Here is a 22190-nt window from a genome sequence, read left to right on the forward strand (position 1 = left end):
GACCCTAACCAAGGGGGTTGTTGACTGCGTCGGGGATTGTGGACCGAACCCGCGGCGAGAGGTTTCTCTGTTGGGCACTACTTGGAGCAGGAGGACGCTTGGATGCTAGGGGGGGCTCTGGCTGTAAATCCCTCGCCTTCTGGGTCATGCACAAGAGGCTAACGTGACTCGCGATTGGATCTCGAGGCCCGCATACTAGTCTACGGGCGAAAACTTGGAATAGTGATCCCTGTGGATTGCTGGATAGCCTTCGGGCGGATTGTGGACAAGCCTACAGGTGGAACTTCTTGTATTTCAAAGATAAATATGATGATATGTTAATAAAAAAACTGGTCTGATATTGTTTTTCTATGTCACCTGATAAGATTATGTGAAGGAACCAATGCTTAACGGATTAATTAAAGAAGTTGGTTGTTACATGTCCAATTAATGTGTTAGATAATTACATAACTAAAACAAACGGAGGAAAGTGCGGAGGATGGGCCATGGGTCCGTCCTACGGTTGGGTGATCCCGGTTGGCCGTGAACTTTTCTCAAATCTCGAAGAACAGCGGGATGACCGTCAAAGGACACGAACAATGAAAGCATTGACCTAGAGTTATGTCTTACCCGATTTACGTTGTTTTAGAGGAACAGAATGGGACTATGCCTTATGGCAGAGAGGTTGAGCTTTTCATCCCTCTTGTTTCCCATTCTCCTTGAATCAAGTGCAGCATGAATCCGCTTCGGACCTGGCGTTTCTACGTAAAGTAGTTTGCTTGGGTCTGACGCTAGTTGCTGTTACGAAATGACCAAACAGGAAAACCCTAATTCAGGTCTATCCTAAGTGGGAACGGCCAGAATAGTTCTGCTACGTGGCAGACGTGGAAAGCCCTAGATCGCAAATCCCGTAACAGTCCATGGGAGTGCCGGGTGGAGCTTTCTAGACATCCTTTTCGATGGACTGCTAAGACATGTCCTAGATGATTCTAGTGGACACGTTATAGTTGGTATCAGAGCCGACCAACAACGGAATTGTTTTTATGAAATTATAATAAAATGAAGCAAAGAAAATGTCGCTGTCCAAACATTTCCTTACCTAGAATGCTGTCTTGTAGAATTACGAAGCGTGAAACAAGTTCTTGGTATTTCGAGTCATGTTTATGACTGCAATGTATTCTCCACTTTATAGACAAAGGATTGGGATGATGAACATCTTGGAGCAGATCTATAATCCATCACCTTTGTACATGGAATGAAGATGGACGGGTGCCTCAGGAATCTACTATATAGCCGCCCACCGGTTTGCTTATCTACAGACCAACCTAAAGAGGATCAAGTGGTTGGAAGACCTGAAAGTCGTGAAGCTATTCGTTTTTGTGGAAGCTCACGTAAATTCGACTTTACATATTCGAGGTCGGAGGGTTGAGATGAACTCATATGTATATGAGGAAGTAGCCCGTGTAATCCCCACCAACAAGATTAAAGTGTTGGGCCGCCATGAAAAGTATGGATTCCAACAAAAAGGATATCATGAACTTCCAATGACTTACGGATTCCTGAAGATCCATGACCCGAAACCTTATTATTATACAGTCCCTATAGATAAATGCAATACAATGTTGTTCTCCCCAAACTAAATATAACAATTAGCTTATCATCGCATGAAACGTTGTATTCAAAAGGGCTACACCCATATAAATACAAATAAAGACTTCTTTTTATGTTTGATTGTGCATAAGAGTTGACAAAAAGTTAAGTAGCTACACCAGTTACATGATAGCGGAATTGAAAATGTAATATAAGTAAACGACGATTATCGTATAATAACGTTAAGAAAACCTTTATTCAAGCACAACCCCAGGTACAAGTTCCTAATTTGCCTCCTACTTCAAGTACTGCTGTAATCCAAGAGAAGAAGTTCCTTCTCAAACAGATTAAGCCACCCGAGTTCAACGGGAGAGGTAGATTCATCCAAGCTGATGCTGAAATTCTGATTGAGTCCATGGAGGATTACTTCAAAGAAGCGGGTACTGCACCCGCCAATCAGGCTATGCTCACCAAGTTAAAGCTCACCGGTGAAGCCAGACTTTGGTGGAAGCAATGGTGCCGGGATTAAGGGATTGCAGAGGGATCCGTTATCTGGGACAAGCTGAAGAAATCCGTGTAGGGAAGATACTTACCACCTGCATATCGCACACAGAAAATGAATGAGTTCTATGAGCTAAAATAGCTAGGACTCACTCTTGACGCATACTACTCTAAATTCGTTTCACTTTTACAGTATGCGCCACAGATGGACATGACACAACAGGTGTCCAAATTTTGTGCGGGTTTAAATCCACCAGTAAATACCCGTCTCAAATCTATGCGTCCATTAGATCTTCAAGATGCACTCATTCGAGAAGCGCCTATAATTCAGGAGGTACAGTCTAGACCAAGGGGTAACAAAGCTTGGTCTTACAATGACCCGAACAGAGGAGCATTCAGACCTCAAATTAAGAGAGTTCAAGGTAATAATCAGGGACAAAGAAAGAAAGCAAGAACGAATAATGTCAAAAACTTTGTTCCTACTCAAAGTAATGGCCAAAACCTCCGATGTTTCCAATGCAACGAGCTCGGTCATTTCAAAAGGCAATGTCCCAAGCTTGGTGGAGGACATCGCCAAGCACCTTCCCAAGGAACAGGCCGTGGTCAAGGAGCCGTTACCCGAGGAAGAGGAAGAACCGACCCGAGGAAGAGGAAGAACCGCCTACATTGCCAATAGGCAAATGTGTAAAGAAGAAGAAAAGGAAGATCCGACCATGGAAGCAGAATTTGAAAGAGCGACAGTCCATGCCGCTTTACATAAGAAAGGGCCGAATCGCCAGTTCTTGGTGATTCAGACACCGTCAGACTATCAAGGTAAAGGTTTCAAGACCTTGATTGATTGTGGCAATACTCATTCTTTCATCTCACCAGCATGTGCAAAAAGATTAGGAATAACCACAGTAGAAGCACCTACCCTGCTTGTGGAATTGGCAAATGGTCATGAGGTTACTTGTACCAGGAAAACTGCTAAGGTGGAATTCTTTCTGGGAGGAAATAAGACTTCCGTCAAATTCAGAGTCATGAATTTAGGTATCCATGAGTGTCTACTCGAAATGGATTGGCTTAAGCCTAACGACGCCCACATTCACTATGGAAAGGGTCAATTTTCCTTTCAAAACTATGAAAGGGAATTAGTCACAACTCAAGGTGAGGCAGGAGTGCCAAGAATCCAATTGGCCAAAGTATCTCGGATCATAAAAGGAGTCAGAAAAGGATTACCTATTTACTTGATCAAACTCAACAAATTAGATCAAAAGCAAGAATCTCATGAAGAAACTTCTTGGCTAAAGGAATACGTAGACGTATTCCCTGAAGAGTTGACTGAACTTCCACCTCAACGGGAAGTGGATCATGAGATTAGGTTAGTACCTAGAGCTGCGCCAATTGCAAAGAGACCTTATAGAATTTCCATACCAGAATAAATTGAGCTGAAGGAGCAACTCAAGCAACTGTTAGATTAGGGCTACATCCGGCCTAGCAATTCACAATGGGGAGCTCCAGTACTATTCCAGAGAAAGAAAGATGGGACACTTCGACTATGTATTGATTACCGAGGGTTGAATCAATCAACAGTCAAGAACAAGTATCATATTCCTAGAATAGATGACCTTATTGATCATCTTCAGGGTGCAAAGATCTTCTCCAAGATTGATCTCAGGTCAGGTTACTATCAGATAAGGATCAAGGAAGAAGATATCCCAAAGACGGCCTTCAATACAAGATATGGGCACTTTGAGTTCCTAGTTATGTCATTCGGGCTTATGAATGCACCTGCCACCTTCAATAGGTTAATGCAGGATATCTTTAGGCCATATCTTGATGATTTCGTGCTTGTCTTCTTCGATGACACTTTAGTCTATTCTAAACAGGAAGAAGATCATGAACCTCAACTTCGGGTTGTCCTTGAGACAATGAGGTCACATAAGTTGTATCCAAAAATAAAGAAGTGTGCATTCTTCAAGTGTCAGATTGAATATCTGGGATTCATAGTATCATCAGAATGAATATCAGTGGACCCAGCCAAGGTTAGAGATGTGCTTGAGTGGCCAACATCAGTATCCGTCAAAGAGATACGTAGCTTTCTTGGATTGATAGGATGGTATAGGGTCTTCATCAAAAACTATGCTTTCATTGCAGCACCTCTGGCTGACTTACTGAAGAAGCAAACTTCCATTTCATGGTCAACTCCCGAACAAAATAGCTTCGACAGATTGAAGCAAAGTTTGGTATCAGCACCTATTCTAAAACTTCCAGACCTCAATAAAGAGTTCGAGGTAGTAACTGATGCTAGCATTCTTGCCTTGGGGTGTGTACTTATGCAGGAAGGTCATCCAGTAGCATACTCTTCAAGGAAATTGAAGAGTCATGAAAGGAATTATGCTACGCTGCTACGCATGATCTGGAATTACTAGCTGTCGTCCATGCTCTAAATCTTTGGAGACACTACCTGTTGGGTAACAAGTTTACTCTAGTAACCGACCCTAAGAGTCTCAAATGGATCTTTACCCAGAACGAGCTCAACATGAGGCAACGTCAGCAGATTGAAGTGTTGGAGGAATATGACTTTAAAATCAAGTACCGACTAGGGAAAGAGAATGTAGTTGCCGATGCACTTAGTCGCAAGGCATTCCTAAATTCCCTAATCTTGCAGAATCCTTCAACGGCCAAATCTCTAGCTACAAAAGTATCTATGCCAAGCAACCCTATACTTGAGTTAGCTAGAGAGGAAGCATGCCATGATTTGGCCTACCAATCAATGCTAAAGGAGATCTCTATCAAGGAGCAGAACCAAAAGCTGCAAGCTAAGTATCAGGAATTTTCCATTAATAGTGGACTTGTCTACTACAGAACAAGGTTGTGTATACCAGCAAGCCAGTCACTTAAGTAGAAGATATTGTTGGAAGCTCATGATTCTCCTTTCGCAGGACATCCTGGCTATGCTAAAACTCTTAATGCAGTTAGGAAGAGCTACCATTGGGAGAGGCTCAAAGGTGACGTTCTCAAATATGTCACTGAGTGTTTGTCTTGCCAACGTATCAAAGCCGAACATGTCATGATGCCAGTGAAACTGCAACCACTTGACATTCCCCAAATGAAATGGGAATTCATCAGTATGGATTTTGTTGTAGGCCTATCCCAAGTCCAGGGAGGATACAACTCCATCATGGTTGTGGTTGACATGCTTACTAAGGTTGCACACCTTATTCCAGTAAAGACAAACTATAAAGCCTCAGACATTGCAAGATTATTTATCAAGGAGGTATTCAAGCTACATGGTTTACACAGAAGAATCATTAGTGATCGTGATTCTCTTTTCACATCACACTTCTAGAGAGCTATCTTTGAAGCCATTGGGACTCAACTCTGTTTTAGCACCACTTACCATCCCCAAACGGATGGCCAAATAGAACGAGTAAATCAAGTCATTGAGGATATGCTTAGGGCATACTGCTGTCGAGAATCGAAGAGGTGGATTCAATACTTGCCTTTGGTAGAATTTGTATACAATGCTTCTTACCAACAGAGCATTCAGATGACCCCTTTCCAAGCATTGTATGGACATGACTGTCGAAGTCCCCTAAACTTTTTGGATCCAACCCTAAGGGTTGAAGCTTCAAGGCTAATGTTGGAAGACATGGATGACCAAGTAAAGTCAATAAGACAGGACATACAAGCGGCCAAGGATAGACAGAAGGCATATGCGGATTTGAAGCATCAAGAAAGGGTCTTCAAAGAAGGAGACACGGTCTTCATTCGCATACACCCTAAAAAGAGTTCTCTATACTTAGGAGATTGCAAGAAGCTAAGTCCAAGGTATTGTGAGCCATACAAAATCTTCAAATGCCTAGGACCTAATGCTTATAAATTGCAGCTCCCTGAGAACCTAAAAGTTCATAATGTATTCCATATCAGCCTATTGAAAAAGTATGTACCTAATCCTAACCATGTACTTGACGACCAACAAGTTGTACTGCCTAGTCAAGGAGTCCTTGAACTAAGGCTTGACAGAATCTTAGATGTTAGGGAGAGACAATTAAGATCCAGAACCCTGAGAGAATGCATCGTCCAATGGAAAGACTATCCCGAAGAAGATGCCACCTGGGTAGACGAAGGCACACTCAACCAATAATATCCCCGGTTTATCTCTAGATGAGGACATCTCGATTCCTCTAAGGGGGAGAGAATGTAATATATCAAATATTTTCATGGAAAAGAATTTTACACTGTCGGCGGCGGTTCGTGCTGGAGGGGGGTGAGGGATTTAGTAAGGACAGCAAGCTCCTCGTTGGAGCTTGCGTATCCTCAAGTTCATGCAGGGCGACACGAGGGGAGGGAGGAATTCCTTCCCTCTCCTAAAAAAACCCCCGAACCAAGGGGGAGTGAGAGAGGAGGACACTACCTAGATTGGATGAGGAGAACATGAGAATGCTGTCAGGGGGAGAGAGCTGAGAGTTATGTACCAGCCGCCTGCCGCCATGAGAAGGGTGGAAGGAGAGGGGAAGTTGGTTGTGTACTGCACCGTGCCAAGAGAGGTTGTTGCTGTCGCTTCCGGGACGTGGAGCTGCTGAGCCACAGGCCTCACCCCCTGACCTTCACGCCATTGTTTCCATCAGAGGGTTAAATATCCCCCCCACCCCCCCCCCCCCCCCCCCACATGTTAAGTTGGAAGCTCAGAAGCTTCCAAGGGGGGGGCCTCCTTAATCCCCCCTTCCTATACCTTTTATTAACTCCCCCCCCTCCCGATTTTAATCCTTTTTAAGGGCCTTTCACCCTCCCTCGTGTCCCCTTTTTACATACCGTTCCCCCCCCTCCGTGCTATAAGCCCCTTTCACCCTTCACATTTCCCCTTTCACCCCCAGTTTTTTTTTTTAAAATCCTCCTAAGCCCTTTTCACCCCCCCTTGTGTTACCCTTCATTTTCCCCCCCTCTGGGTCTTAAACCCCTAAACCTTTTTCACCCCCGTGTCCACACACCCCACCCCCCGTGTCCTAAAACCCCTCCAAGACCCACCTTCCTATACCTTTCACTCTCGTACCCAAAAATCTCCCAAGACCTCTTCTTACACCTTTTGGAACCACACACACACAACACCCTTTTCACCGTGTATATACCCCTAGAGGGCCTTTTCTTTAGGCTTTGTAAACCTTTCCCTCCCAAAGAAAATAAGACCTTAAAGGCCTTATTACCCCTCCTCGTGGCTAGACCTTAACTGTTCCATGCATTTCCAAAATACCCTTGGACTTGGTTTTTTTTTTCCTACTCGAAAAAGAGAAGAAGAGTATTGACGTGCAAGGGAGTGACGCTGAATTCTGAGAAGGAGTGTAAAGCTACTTTCACATTCAAAGGACTACAATTGCGATGCCTCCTAATAAAGTCCAAGGAGTAGCTACGGGAGGGTCCTAATAAAGTCCAAGGAGTACAATTGCGATGCCTCCTAATAAAGTCCAAGGAGTAGTTTTTCCTTCTTAATTTTATATCGGTTTTAATTCAATTGTGCAAGATGAATTGTTAGGGATAAGATATATTTTGTCCTAGTTATTCACGAAGAAGGAATTTAGTTTAATGGAACATGCAAAATACATAAAGTATAAACATAGTTTTTCTTCAAATAGCATTATGCATTGAAACGAATTATGAGCAAGATTATTTACCCACTAAATCAGTATACGTGAGTTAAGCCTAGAAGGTATAAAACTGCATCTTGCACTATTAACCCCTATTCCTTTTTACAAAAAATCATCATGGAAAGTGAAAATCATGAAAGGATTCTTGCGATGCTTAAACTCTAGGAAGTTATCATTGCTAACTGCATAACTTAGCAAGGGAAAAATTGCTTATTTAGCATGAGTTTGTTTGCAAAGAAAACAGAGGATTAGTTGGATTTAACCTAGCCTCAAGTTGATGAAGTATAAGATTGAAAAGTCAATTGACACGTAGATAACAAATCATACGGAAGTAATCTCGAAATTACCTTCTAGAATAAACCAAATGAAAATGCTGCGAAATATTCGTTGGGAATGAATTAAAATTCCAAGAAACGTCTATACCTTAAATACTTGTCCACATTCCCTGAATGTAGGGTTAGTAAATTGTAACCGAAAAAAAAGAACTAGTTTTTCTTAAAAGAAAATAATAAAGCTAGGAAACCCTAGGTCTGACAAAGGTCAGCTTAAAGAATTTGAAATGGATTGTTTTCTAACTCCATTATCGCATAGTACGATGCAAGACTTGCACGGCAAGTACGAAGTCACATGGTCTTATGATTGATTCACAAGAAGAAAGGTTAAATTCCCGCAGCAAGGATGGTGGATCCTTATGCAAGTTATCTTGCAAGAGGATGTATACTTTGATATCCTTCTAAGTAAGGAAGGTTAAAAACCGGAAACTGAAGTATCCAATGAACTTTAGGGTTTGACCAAGTTGGGTTAACAGGGTACGCCCTAACCCAAAATATAAGGGATATTGCCAAGTTGCAAGACACCCCCGATTGAGTGTTGGATGTATTCAAAAGGAAAGATTCCTTCCTTAGCAGTTTGCCAACAACAAAATCCATCAATGGAAATGTTTGTACTTACTAGAGATTTTAGAGCACTGTTTGATTTATGAATTACAAATTAAATGAATATCTATACTTCAGGTTGAAGGCTTGAAGGGAGAGGCAGCTTCAGTTACCCCCGAGTGCCTGCCTGACCCTAACCAAGGGGGATGTTGACTGCGCCGGGGATTGTGGATTGAACCCGCTGCGAGAGGTCCCTCCGTTGGGCACTACTTGGATCAGGAGGACGCTTGGGTGCCAGGGGGGCTCTAGCCGTATATCCCTCGCTTTTCGGGTCCTACACAAGAGGCTAATGTGACTCGGGATTGGATCTCGAGGCTCGCATACTAGTCTACGGGCAGAAACTTGGAATAGTGATCCCTATGGATTGCTGGATAGCCTTCGGGCGGATTGTGGACAAGCCTACGGGTGGAACTCCTTGTATTTCAAAGATAAATATGATGATATGCTAATAAAAAAACTTGTCTGATATTGTTTTTCTATGTCACGTGATAAGATAATGTGAAGGAACCAGTGCTTAATGGATTAATTAAAGAAGTTGGTTGTTACATGTCCAATTAATGTGTTAGATAATTACATAACTAAAATAAACCAAGGAAAGTGCGGAGGATGGGCTATGGGTCCGTCCTACGGTTGGGTGGTCCCAATCGGTCGGGAACTTTTCTCAAATCTCGAAGAATAGCGGGATGACCGTCAAAGGACATGAACAACGAAAGCGTTGACCTAGAGTTATGTCTTACCCGATTTACGCTATTTTAGGGGAACGGAATGGGACTGTGCCTTATGGCAGAGAGGTTGAGCTTTGCATCCCTCTCGTTTTCCATTCTCCTTGAACCAAGTGCAGTGTGAATCCGCTTCGGACCTGGCGTTTCTGCGTAAAGTAGTTCGCTTGGGTCCGACACTAGTTGTTGTTAGGAAATGACCAAATAGGAAAACCCTAATTCAGGTCGATCCTAAGTGAGAACGGCCAGAATACTTCCGCTGCGTGGCAGACACAGAAAGCCCTAGATCGCAAATCCCGTAACATTCCATGGGAGTGCAGGGTGGAGCTTTCTAGACATCCTTTCTGATGGACTGCTAAGATGTGTCCTAGATGATTCTAGTGGACACGTTACATCTAGCTCATTGATCCACAACCATTTCATTTTGCATGAAAACTTGGTCTTTTACGGCCTCTCATGCTCTTTCCTGCTTCAAAAAATGTCCTCTAAAATCCGCTCTCAACATAGAACACCAAAGAAATTTAACTTCATATTGACAAACACATGCATAGGTACTAGTTAATAAATGATGTCTTAAGAAAAGAGACATTTAACCATGTGGAAAAATGTAACCAAGAGTACTATCATGAGGTAAAGAAAATATATATGATGATTTCTTTGAGGTAGAATCTATTCTAATAAAGTCATTTTTCCGTACTTACTTTTTATCGCTAATTATAAGTATACTTAGGCTACTAACAATAGATGATTGGAATTATTTACTAAAATTGACTTATCATTATAATATTAAAGATACTCATATTCTAAAAGGACTTTCAAAATGGCATATACAAACAAGGTGTTTATTAGTCCTAGTTATTAAAAGAAAATTTAAACATGTTACATTTGATCATGTGACCAAAACTACTGTCACGTGTAAGTGACACATGATAATCTAATCGAGATAATGAATACTCTATTTGGATAAAGTTTTCATAGTTTCTTCTTAAGAACTAACCATTCTATTTTTGAACTAGTTATATCCAAAAGATATTTAAACTTATGAATTATAACAAGTATTTTATCTTAATATTCAATATACATATCTCAAAAGACACATTGGAGGTGAAATCTTTGTTATAATACTTGCTAGTTAGGTAAAATTCCTTTGGGGGTATAGTGAAACTTTTTTGGGGTGTGCAATATATTGTTGGCTCTTATCCTAAGGTACGCCCATAGAGATACACTAGTGATATAGTAAAAGAGATTATAACATATAAGATATTTGACCATGTAGTCGACAAATCTAAACAAAACTAACATGACAAGATCATTACACAACACATATGAGAGCTCAATTGAAATAAGATCTAAAATAAACCTAAGTAGATTTTGCATAGTGTGATATCCTGACTTTGATTTAAAATCGTCCCAACTTCTCATAGAATGGATTCAAAGAACTCTAAAATCATTAAATAGAGAAGATCTCGAGCAAAAAGCCCCAAGAATCATAGCTTGACATTCTCTCGCATTAACAAAGACTGTAGCCACCTGTCATGAAAGTGATAGCACAAATGAGAGTTAGGAGCCATAAGTCAAATATGACTATACACATTTAAAACTTGGTAAGTTTAAATCACAAAGCTTAAGTCTTAAAGCTTAAAAAATCTTAAGGGAATGAAGAGAATAACATCATTTTAGCCGCCCCCCCTCTTTTTTGGAATTTTTTTAAAAAAATTGTGCACTTCCCCCAAATTGGAATCTCCAATTCTGTAACAAAAAGCGTGAATTTAGCTCTAGGGATTCAATAATGAACTCTATCAATCTCCCCTCTTTTCAGTTTGACGAGAGGCTTGGGATGGAGCAAGATCATTTGAGAGCCAGTTGAATTAGTCATGGCATCTCTGGCAGCCTCTTTGGACCTCAAAGATCAAATCGCCAACATTAAATTGCATCTTGGAAGCTTCAGATTGATGATTTTGCCAAGATCCCCTCCATAAAGAGCTCCTCTTCTTAGCCACAACCCTTCTTCTTTAATTTAGCTATAAATAAGAGGCATGGGGAGCCATGGAGAGCACTCCGAGCAAGAGGGGAGAGGCCCTTCTCATGAGTATAGAGCAAGAGGTAGTGGGGCAAGAGAAGCGTGAGCACGGGAATTCCTCGTTAAGAAGACAAGAAGGATACTCCACAAGTTCTTGATTTCAATTCATCCATCCCTTCTATCCTATTCTCCCCTGTGGAATCAAGACTCTTCTCAATTTCTCTAAATTCTTGGTGATCGCCTTTTCCCCCTCGTCAATCAAAATTCCGTCAATCTAATTATCCCCAAGCTCCTTCGCCAAATTTCCCTTTTTTTGCGATCTCACGATTAAAGACCATGGCCCCAAAGAAGAAAGCTACAAAGGTCACAGAGGCACGAGTTGCTAATAATGCTGCAGACATAATTACTACAAACGGATTGGTGAGTACAAGGATTATAAATGAAGCCATGAACACTATCAACCAAGCACCCGTCATGGATCTTTAGGTACTATTTTTCTTAAATAAAAAATAGATATCATGCCTTTATCCCATAAATAGGAAATAGAAGCTGTGTGCGTAAAATAAGATTTTATTCAATTCCTAAATATAATTTCTTTGAGGAATTCTTAATTGCAAATTCCAAGTGGTAACTTGGGTCTACAAGATAAAACTAAGCAAGTACGAGGAAGGTACCATGTCCGTAAAAGATTTAATATTCTATTTTTTTTAAATTGATCAAACGAAATCTCTGATGGGTAATTCATGAATACTAATCCTTGGCATATAAGAGACCTTGAGATGCAATTTCCAAATGATACTATTCATAATTAAACTAACCAAGATTTTCTTTTATTGCAGGCAAAGACCCATGAAACTCCAAGGGAGTTATCCTCAAGTATGAAATTCTTGCCTAAATTCAGTCCAAACTAATCCCCAAGGAAAAGGAAGCCCAAGAAGACTATTAGAAGGTATTGCCACTTATCTTGATTTGTCTCGAAGTTATTTTGCCACTTATGGTGATTTGTCTCAAAGTTATTTTGCCACTTATGCTTATTTGTCTCAAAGTTTATTTTTGCCACTTATGTTGTTTTGTCTCAAAGTTATTTTTCCACTTATGCTAATTTATCCCGATGTTATTAAATTTTGGAAAGAAAAGATTTGTCTTGGAAACAAACCTCTTAGAAGTCTAATACATTCGAAATAAAGATATTTGTCATTGCAAGCTAGTTACTGATCTTTTCTAAAATCATCAGGCTAAAAGATGGATGACTAAGTACAAATCATCGACTGAGGCAATATTGTGGTGAGCATAGAATGCGGACTGAGGGAGTGTTTCCAACCTCCCCAAGGCCAGCATGAATAAAACCTACTCCAAGGGGTTTCTCTCTTTTGTTTTGCATTAGCAAAATAGAGAAATCATGATGCAAAAGGTCTTATTGTAGTAGGGAACTCTAGTCGGTAGGAGGAGGTGAGGGTACCAGGGGCCTTTGGTCATAAACTCCTTAGGCTCTTACAAACTATCAACTACCCTTCGATTTCTAGACCATGTCTAGAAGTTCCAATACTAGTTGGGGAATGGAACTTGGAGAGAATAATACTCAATAGAAAACATTATAAATGTCATTTTAAAAAAAAGGAGCTATTAAGAAATAATTTCTTTACTCTATTTTTGTATCGTGAATAAAAGGCGTGTAACAAATTTGTATCAAGAGATAATTCAAAGAAGCTATTTTTATATGTTGAACCTAAAGTGGTAGCTAATTAGATAACTAAAATTTCTCTCTCAAGGGAAGTGGGAGGATGGACCCCCGACACATCCAGACCTATGGTTAAGTGGTCTCGGTAAGCCGAGAGCTTTCCTAAGAAGGAATAAAAAATCACACTTGATGGGCCGTTAGAAACCAGAAGTCCTAATTCACATCACTTTATAGTCTGCTAATACTAATTAGTCACTAGGAATAGATTTGAGCACAAAAACTTAGGTCGATCCTTGTGGGAGCGGCTGGAATTTCCACTGCGGGGTAGAGTCAAGTGAACCTAGTTAGCAAACTCTAAGGGTTTTATTAAAATCCCGGATGGCGCTTCCTAGGACATCTCTTAATGGGCTCCTAAGAACGTATTGCCAAGAAAAGCTCACGCAGCACCTGACAGGTTAGTATCAGAGCACACATTAATGTAGGACACGACGCAAGTAAATGAAACTAGTTATATTTACAACATAAAAGTACTTTGCCTTAAATAGTGAAATCTTCTTTTGTTGATATATGTTCTTGATTTCTGAGAGAGAAATATAAACCTTGAAAATGATTCTTGATTTTCCAATTTATTTTTATGTTAGCAATGCACTCCTCTAGCTTTAGTTGGAGAAACCAGATGATGCAGATATTAGATCAAATATACAACCCTTCACCCCTATATTATGGAAGGTGATGGATGTTAAGGGAAGGGTATTGTTACATTGACGCAAACCGTGTTGCTTACCTCTAGAATAATTTAAAGAGACTAAGATGGATGGAAGCTCTGAAGGTTGCTAAGATTTATCTCTTTCATGCGGCCAGAGTAAACTCAAACATGTTCACTAGAGGGAAATATGTCAAACTAAACTAGTACATCTATGAGGAGGTTACAAGGGTTATCTATCAGCTGATCGAGTCATGGTTGTAGGACGCTCCAATTGTCTCTACTACAAGAAAGATGGATTACCTGATCTTATTGTGAAATATAGATTTTTGGATATTTAATATCGGAATCCTAATTACTATGCGATGGATGTGTGGCAATGCCATGCCTAAATTGTGGTACAAAAATCTTTTCCAAGAATAGTATGAGCTCTTGAACTACTCCAATAATGTATTCCCTTCCTATTGACGTTAAAAATTGTTTTTGTCCATCCATTTATCTCCTTGATAAATAAAAAATATAGATCAACTTTTTTTTTCCTAATTAAAAATCAAAGCTTTCTTTTGAAGTATAAACCCTGATCTTTATCGGAAGGACAAGAAGTACATAATTTCCTCCTAAATTAATGAGGTAGAGTAAGCAAGTAAACATCTTTTTTTTTTCTAAATATGGTTGGCAAGAAAATTGATCATAAAATTTCATAATTCTCAGAACATCACCCCAAATCTCAATACTACGAAAGCTCAAGAGAAGAAATTTCTTCTCAAGCAGTACAAGCCACCAGAGTTTGATGGTAAACGAAGGGACATTCCAACTGAAGCACAAACATAGATAGAATCCATGGAAGACTATTTCACTACTGCAAGAACTGCACTGTCAAATCAAGCCATAATCGCCAAACTAAAACTCACAAGAGATGCCCATCTTTGGTGGAAACAATGGTGCAAGGACCAAAGAATGCCCAAAGGCACTATCACTTGGGACATGATTAAGGATGCGGTACATGGGAGATATCTTCCATCGATATATCAAGCCTATAAGATGAATGAGTTCTTCAATCTAAAGCAGTTAATCCTAAGCGTACAAGCCTACTATTCCAAATTTGTAACACTTCTAAAATATGTACCGACAATGGATGTTTCACAGCAAGTATCCAAATTTTACAATGGTCTAAATCCACCCCTAAATACGTGTCTTGAACCAATGAGACCATTGGATTTACAAGATGCATTGATTTGAGTAGCTCCAATAGTTCACGAAATTGAACAAAGGCCAAGAAATGCAAAAATTTGAAACAGAAATAATCAGAATAAGGGTAGCTTCCAAGGTTATGCAAAAAGGGCCCAACGACAATACCAACCAAACAAGATGAAAAAGGCCAAATCAAATGCAATGGGAAGCTTTATACCCACAAGAAGAAGCAATGAGACTCCAATGTGTTTCTATTGTAATGAACCGGGACATTTCAAGAGGTAGTGCCCGAAGCTTGGCCAAGGTCATTTTCATGGGCAAAGCCAAGATGCCAAGGGAAAGGTTGTTTGGAATAAACCTAAAGGAGATCAGTAATAATGATAAAGATCCCACAATAGAATCCAATATGGAAAGAGATAGAGTACACACTACTCTCAATAAGGAGGGTCCAAATTGCCAATTCTTAGTAATTCAAATACTAGCAGATTATCAAGGTAAACCCTTTCAAATTTTTATCGACTGTGGAAGTACTCACTCTTTCATATCACCAAAATGTCCAAGAATTTTAGGCATAAACACTATTCTTGCACCTATAATACTTGTGGAATTAGCAAACGGCAAAGAAATTCTATCAACACAATAGATTAAGAAGGTAGGATTTAGCTTGGGTGGCAAATATTCCAAGATGAACTTCCGAATTATGAACCTCAGGGCTTATTAGTGTTTGCTAGGAATGGATTGACTAATTCCAAATAATGCCCATATCCATTGTGGAAAGGGCCAAATCACATTCCATAACTCAAAGGGAGTTCAAGTAACCCCTCACGGACAAGCAAAAAACCCTAAGGTTTAGTTGGCTAAAGCTTCTCGAATAGTAAAGGGACTAAAGAAAGGATTACCCATCTATCTAATTAAACTCAACAAGGTTGAGCAAGATAGTGAAGCCACGGATCAATCGTCTTGGCTAAAAGAATATGCAGACGTTTTTATAGAAGACCCGACAAAGCTCCCACCAGTAAGGGAAGTAGATCACGAAATTCAACTTATTCCAAGAATTGGATTTTGGGACCCCTTTTTTGAAGCGTTTGAGCCCATTCTTGGAGCAAAAAATTGGCCAAGAGGCATCAAGGACCAAATTTTCATGCAAAATTGAACGGTGGTGGATAGTCAAGCTAGAGATTTTCTAAGTGGATTTCGATGCCAAGAATCGAATGCAAGTCTTCCTTTGTTGATCCGAGGTCATTTCACCCTCTTTTTAATCCCCACAAGGTTTAGCTCTCTAAAGAAGCTATGTGATTCGAGAGTTAGAAAGTGCACGAAAAGGTCAAGGTTATAGATTTCAACGTCACGGAGCCAGCCTTCCAATCAGATCGCAATTCTGAGTTTGTTTGCCTCTCCAAACAAGCTGAAAACCCTCACACAACAGTGTAAAAGTGGTTTTTTCAAAGTGGACATTTAATAAATGACATGAAATGAAAAAAAAAATTAAAAATACTTACAAATTCTTGCTCGACAGGAGGAGGGGGCATTTTTTATTTTACGCCCTATTTTTGGATGGATTTGTGCCTTTTCCATGCACCCCAATCAAGAGAGGGAGAGATGGAAGCCTGATCTACATGCCAAGAGCAAGATTTTGACTGTAAGCATGTGAAATATGATCAATTTGGAAGCACCCCAAGAAAAGAGGTGGATTACCCTTGCGGGTTGTTTGCAATAAAGAGACCCAATTACAGGTGATGAGAGAGTTTCATGAGAGTCCTTGGGTTGGTCATAGAGGAGTGTGGGCTACTTATGAGAAAATCAAGGAAAAATATTGTCGGAAAGGCATGTACAGAGATGTTTCTCACTTTTTAGAGACTTGCAGAGATTGTCGGATGTATTTCGTAGTGCGCCATCGATATGAGCTTCATCCGACCCATCCACTATACATTCATTATAAGTGGGTAGTTGACTTGGTTACTATGCCGATGGGTCTATGGCAGATGAGATATATTGTATTGGCTAGAGAGGATCTTACCAATCATGTTGAGGGTAGACCTTTGAGAATGAAGACCACTAGTGCAGTGTGCACGTTCTTATTGGAAGAAATTTTCTGTAGGTATGGTTGTGTGGGTAAGATCACTGCAGATCGTGGTGAACTAGATGTAGAAGAAGCTAGGGAGTTTTTCTCTCAACTAGGAATCAAGTTGGCTCTAACCACAGCATACAATCCAGAGGGAAATGGAAAGGGTGAAAGAGGACATCCGCTGATAGTGAAAGCATTAGCCAAAGCATGCAGAGGACGTATTGGAGAATGGCCGAGACTTCTACCATTTGGTTTGTGGGCTGATCATATGACGCATAGTGTTACCATAGGATATATGCCCACAGAGTTGATGTATGGTCAGAAACTGGTTATGCCGATTGAGACTTGTGCTTTGACTTGGTCAGTTTTACCTTGGCAGGAGGATTTGACGAGAGAGGAGCTCTTAGCTCTTTGGGTTTGATAGTTGGAGAGAAGACCAGAGGATATTCAGCTAGCTATTGAGAGGTTAAAGGTTGCTAGACTTAGAAATAAGGACAGGTTTGACAGCAGGCATCGCTTGCAGCCTAGAGCAATAGAAGAGGGAGACTGGGTATTAGTCTTTGATAGCAGCCTTGAAAATTAGCATACTGCACTTTGGAAGATGGTGAAAAGATGGTTTGGGCCGTACATAGTCAAGACATGTCTTTGATAATGCAACATATGAGCTGGCAAAATTGGATGGGACAATGCTTAGAGTGCCCATTGCAGGAAAAAGAATCAAGATTTTCAAGAAAAAAGATGATGAGGATTATGCATTGGAAGAATTTGCAAGAGAAGAGCAACGAGAAGAAACTCCAATAGAAGAGACAGATGATATGACAAATAACCTTGCTGATATACCGAAAATACACAATGAAGAGATTGATCTGTATGTGGATCTTGACGATAATGATCATGGGTAGTTGGCCCATCCAGAGGATGCGCAGGATCAGAGGGGGTGGATGTTGTGCTACTGCGCATCCGAGGTGTGGAACCCACCAAAAAGTTTGTGTGTGTGACATTTGTTACTTTGTGCATACTTAGTCGTTGTGTTTGCATTTTGTTTTGTGTGGGCTGGAGATCAAATCTCACTGTTTAGTAGATGATTTGATGTTCACCCAAAAGCACACCTACAGACCCCATGGAGGTGGGCAGCATAATGATGAATAGGAGACATCACATCAATATGATTTATTTCAAATGAAAGCCATTGTGACAATAAGGTTTGTAAAAAATGGCAAGGAGCATATGGATGTCCAAGGCTCTAGAGGTGATTGAAAGGCTAATTAATGATGGTAAACGTCTATAAGCTCTTTCGTTTTCTTGTACCTTCAGACATTTTGGGTGATGTCATCCTATAAACCTGCTTAAGGCACATCTAAATGAAGATAGGGAGGCAGCAACTGCTATCATAAATAGAGGTGAGAAGGGTGCACAAAATGAAGCAGGAATCTGAGTTGTTGCCTAATACGACCAATGTCAATCGAGTTAAAAATGATTATACATATGGTACTATCTTGTCACAGACGCAAGAGCATGGTCAAATACAAGAGTGGCAAGTTGTACGAGAAACTTCACCTGGTTCAGCCTTTGAAGGGATAGACAATGCTACTCTTGTAGGTCCCATATTGGATCCAGTTCACGACGATGGGTCAAAGGACACTAAGGTTGTCAATCAGCTTGGTAATGTGAAGGAACCTCAACCTTTTGGAGAACCTTTTTCATGTAATGATGCTGGCAGTTTTGAGCAGGATACTGACCAACAAAGCTACTCAAGCCAATGAAGGAAAGCCACTTCCACTTTATCAGAAGGCATTATGTGGGTTGACAGCTGGAGCGATTGGTGCTTGCTTTGGTAATCCTGTAGATCTTGCATTGATTCGAGTGCAAGCTAACAACACATTACCCCTTACACAACACAAAAATTACACCAATATGTTCCATGCTCTCTACAAAATTTCTGCAGATGAGGGTGTCCTTGCCTTGTGGAAAGGAGCTGGACCCACTATTTTTCATGCCATGGTTCTCAACATGGGATTATTGAGGCAGGCCACATACACCACTGCACGTCTTGGGTCATTCAGAGGGAAGGAGAAAATTAGCCGGCTATTTGAAAAAGTATTTATCTTTGACAAAATTAGCACACCAGAAAAACTCTGCCTAGGGAGAAAAAGCAACGAAAACAAGCAGTAGAGAGGAGGCTTTGGACCTACTTTGTATCCAGTTGATGGGAGTGATCAAGGAGGAGGATGTTTTTTTGTGTGATTGAATTTGAAAGGAAGAGGAGGGGAGGAGCATAAGGGTGCTTCTATCAATCAATCATCAGCTAGAATGTCGACCTCCTTAAGCATTAACACAAAAGGCTCTGACAAGGCAATGCTGAGGATGCTGCTGGAAGGAAGTTGACTGACGACTGTTAGTGGAGAAAGAAGGAGGAAGAAGTACAGGAAAGAGCAATGAGGGAGAAATTGAAAGCTTTGCAAGAAGTGATGGAGCCCCAAGAGGAACACCAAGGAAAAGGGAATACTCTTGCAAGAAAATCTATCTTGTAACATCAACAAGCTTGTTTATTATGTTTCATATGATCACAATGAAGAAAAGAACACCAGGCACAACAAATCTTCATACATCATCATGTAGATCTCCCACAGATTTGATAGAATCAACCATATTCTTCAATATCTTAACAAAATCCATCAATAGAACAAAGAAATCAAAGGAATACACTATCTTTGAATGGAAATATATCACATAGTATTCATCTTCAATATCTTCATAGTCTTCTCTCTCAATCTCTCATATACAATCACTCTGTTTAGTAGAATTGACTATCTCTGACTCTCTCTCTCTCTCTCTCCATCAATAATACATCATATCCTCACTACAATCTCTCAAAAATCACTCTCAATAATCCCTCTTAGGTTGTGGATACCCCTCCCAAGAGGTATGTTTGATATGAAGAGTCACCAGAGCCACTACAGTGTCCTTTCATAGCTCACTACTATCACTTCACTCTAGTCTTCACTTGAGTCTTCAACAGCTACTTCTTTCAGCTCTTTTGCACTTGTATTCACCTCTTTCCAAGGCTAGAAAACTTTTCCAAGCTACACTCTCATCCATCAGAACACATACAGAAGCATACAGAACAGTCACATAATAGTACCAGAACAGCTACAGTACAGAATAGAACAGAACAGAAACAGAGGCTCTATAGAAGACCTACAGAAGGTCATCAATTCCAAACTATCAAAAACTATTCAATAAGCTTCCAAAAGATCTCAATCTTTATCAATCATCAATCCATGCTTCACATAGAAGATAATCAGAACAAAACAGAAGCTATACAGAACCAATCAGAACCTATCAGAACACCACAGAACCACTAATAAACATCATGAAAACATGGAGCCCCAAGATGAACACCAAGGAAAAGGGAATTCTCTTGCAATAAAATCTATCTTGCAACATCAACAAGCTTGTTTATTATGTTTCATATGATCACAATAAAGAAAAGAACACCAGGCACAACAAATCTTCATACATCATCATGTAGATCTCCCGTGGATTTGATAGAATCAACCATATTCTTCAATATCTTCACAAAATCCATCAATAGAACAAAGAAAGCAAAGGAATACACCATCTTTGAATGGAAATATATCACATAGTATTCATCTTCATAGTCTTCTCTCTCAATCTCTCATATACAATCACTCTGTTTAGTAGAATTGACTATCTCTGACTCTCTCTCTCTCTCTCCATCAATAATACATCATATCCTCACTACAATCTCTCAAAAATCACTCTCAATAATCCCTCTTAGGTCGTGGATACCCCTCCCAAGAGGTATGTTGGATATGAAGAGTCACCAGAGCCACTACAATGTCCTTTCATAGCTCACTACTATCACTTCACTCTAGTCTTCACTTGAGTCTTCAACAGCTACTTCTTTCACTTCTTTCAGCTCTTTTGCACTTGTATTCACCTCTTTCCAAGGCTAGAAAACTTTTCCAAGCTACACTCTCATCCATCAGAACACATACAGAAGCATACAGAACAGTCACAGAACAGTACCAGAACAGCTACAGTACAGAACATAACAGAACAGAAATAGAGGCTCTACAGAAGACCTACAGAAGGTTACAGAAGGTCATCAATTCCAAACTATCAAAAACTATTCAATAAGCTTCCAAAAGATCTCAATCTTTATCAATCATCAATCCATGCTTCACATAGAAGATAATCAGAACAAAACAGAAGCTATACAGAACCAACCAGAACCTATCAGAACACCACAAAACCACTAATAAACATTATGAAAACATGGAGCCCCAAGAGGAACACCAAGGAAAAGGGAATTCTCTTGCAAGAAAATCTATCTTGTAACATTAACAAGCTTGTTTATTATGTTTCATATGATCACAATGAAGAAAAGAACACCAGGCACAACAAATCTTCATATAGCATTATGTAGATCTCTCGCGGATTTGATAGAATCAACCATATTCTTCAATATCTTCACAAAATCCATCAATAGAACAAAGAAATCAAAGGAATACACCATCTTTGAATGGAAATATATCACATAGTATTCATCTTCATAGTCTTCTCTCTCAATCTCTCATATACAATCACTCTGTTTAGTAGAATTGACTATCTCTGACTCTCTCTCTCTCTCTCCATCAATAATACATCATATCCTCACTAAAATCTCTCAAAAATCACTCTCAATAATCCCCCTTAGGTCGTGGATACCCCTCCCAAGAGGTATGTTTGATATGAAGAGTCACCAGAGCCACTACAGTGTCCTTTCATAGCTCACTACTGTCACTTCACTCTAGTCTTCACTTGAGTCTTCAACAGCTACTTCTTTCAGCTCTTTTCCACTTGTATTCACCTCTTTCTAAGGCTAGAAAACTTTTCCAAGCTACACTCTCATCCATTAGAACACATACAGAAGCATACAGAACAGTCACAGAATAGTACCAGAACAGCTACAGTACAGAATAGAACAGAACAGAAACAGAGGCTCTATAAAAGTCCTACAGAAGGTTACATAAGGTCATCAATTCCAAACTATAAAAAACTATTCAATAAGCTTCCAAAATATCTCAATCTTCCTCAATCATCAATCCATACTTCACATAGAAGATAATCAGAACAAAATAGAAGCTATACAGAAGGTATACAGAACCAATCAGAACCT

The 22190-nt window shown here is 40.0% G+C and overlaps 1 pseudogene; it reads left to right on the forward strand.

Annotated features, from left to right (window-relative positions):
• Positions 1–11704: 11704 nt before the first annotated feature.
• Positions 11705–19177, forward strand: LOC148021777 (mitochondrial dicarboxylate/tricarboxylate transporter DTC pseudogene; annotated as a pseudogene).
• Positions 19178–22190: the final 3013 nt, after the last annotated feature.

Source organism: Lygodium microphyllum, chromosome 17 (assembly GCF_053477565.2).
Source record: "Lygodium microphyllum isolate KBCC chromosome 17, Lygodium_microphyllum_v1.1.10, whole genome shotgun sequence".
In the NCBI taxonomy this organism is placed as follows: domain Eukaryota; kingdom Viridiplantae; phylum Streptophyta; class Polypodiopsida; order Schizaeales; family Lygodiaceae; genus Lygodium; species Lygodium microphyllum.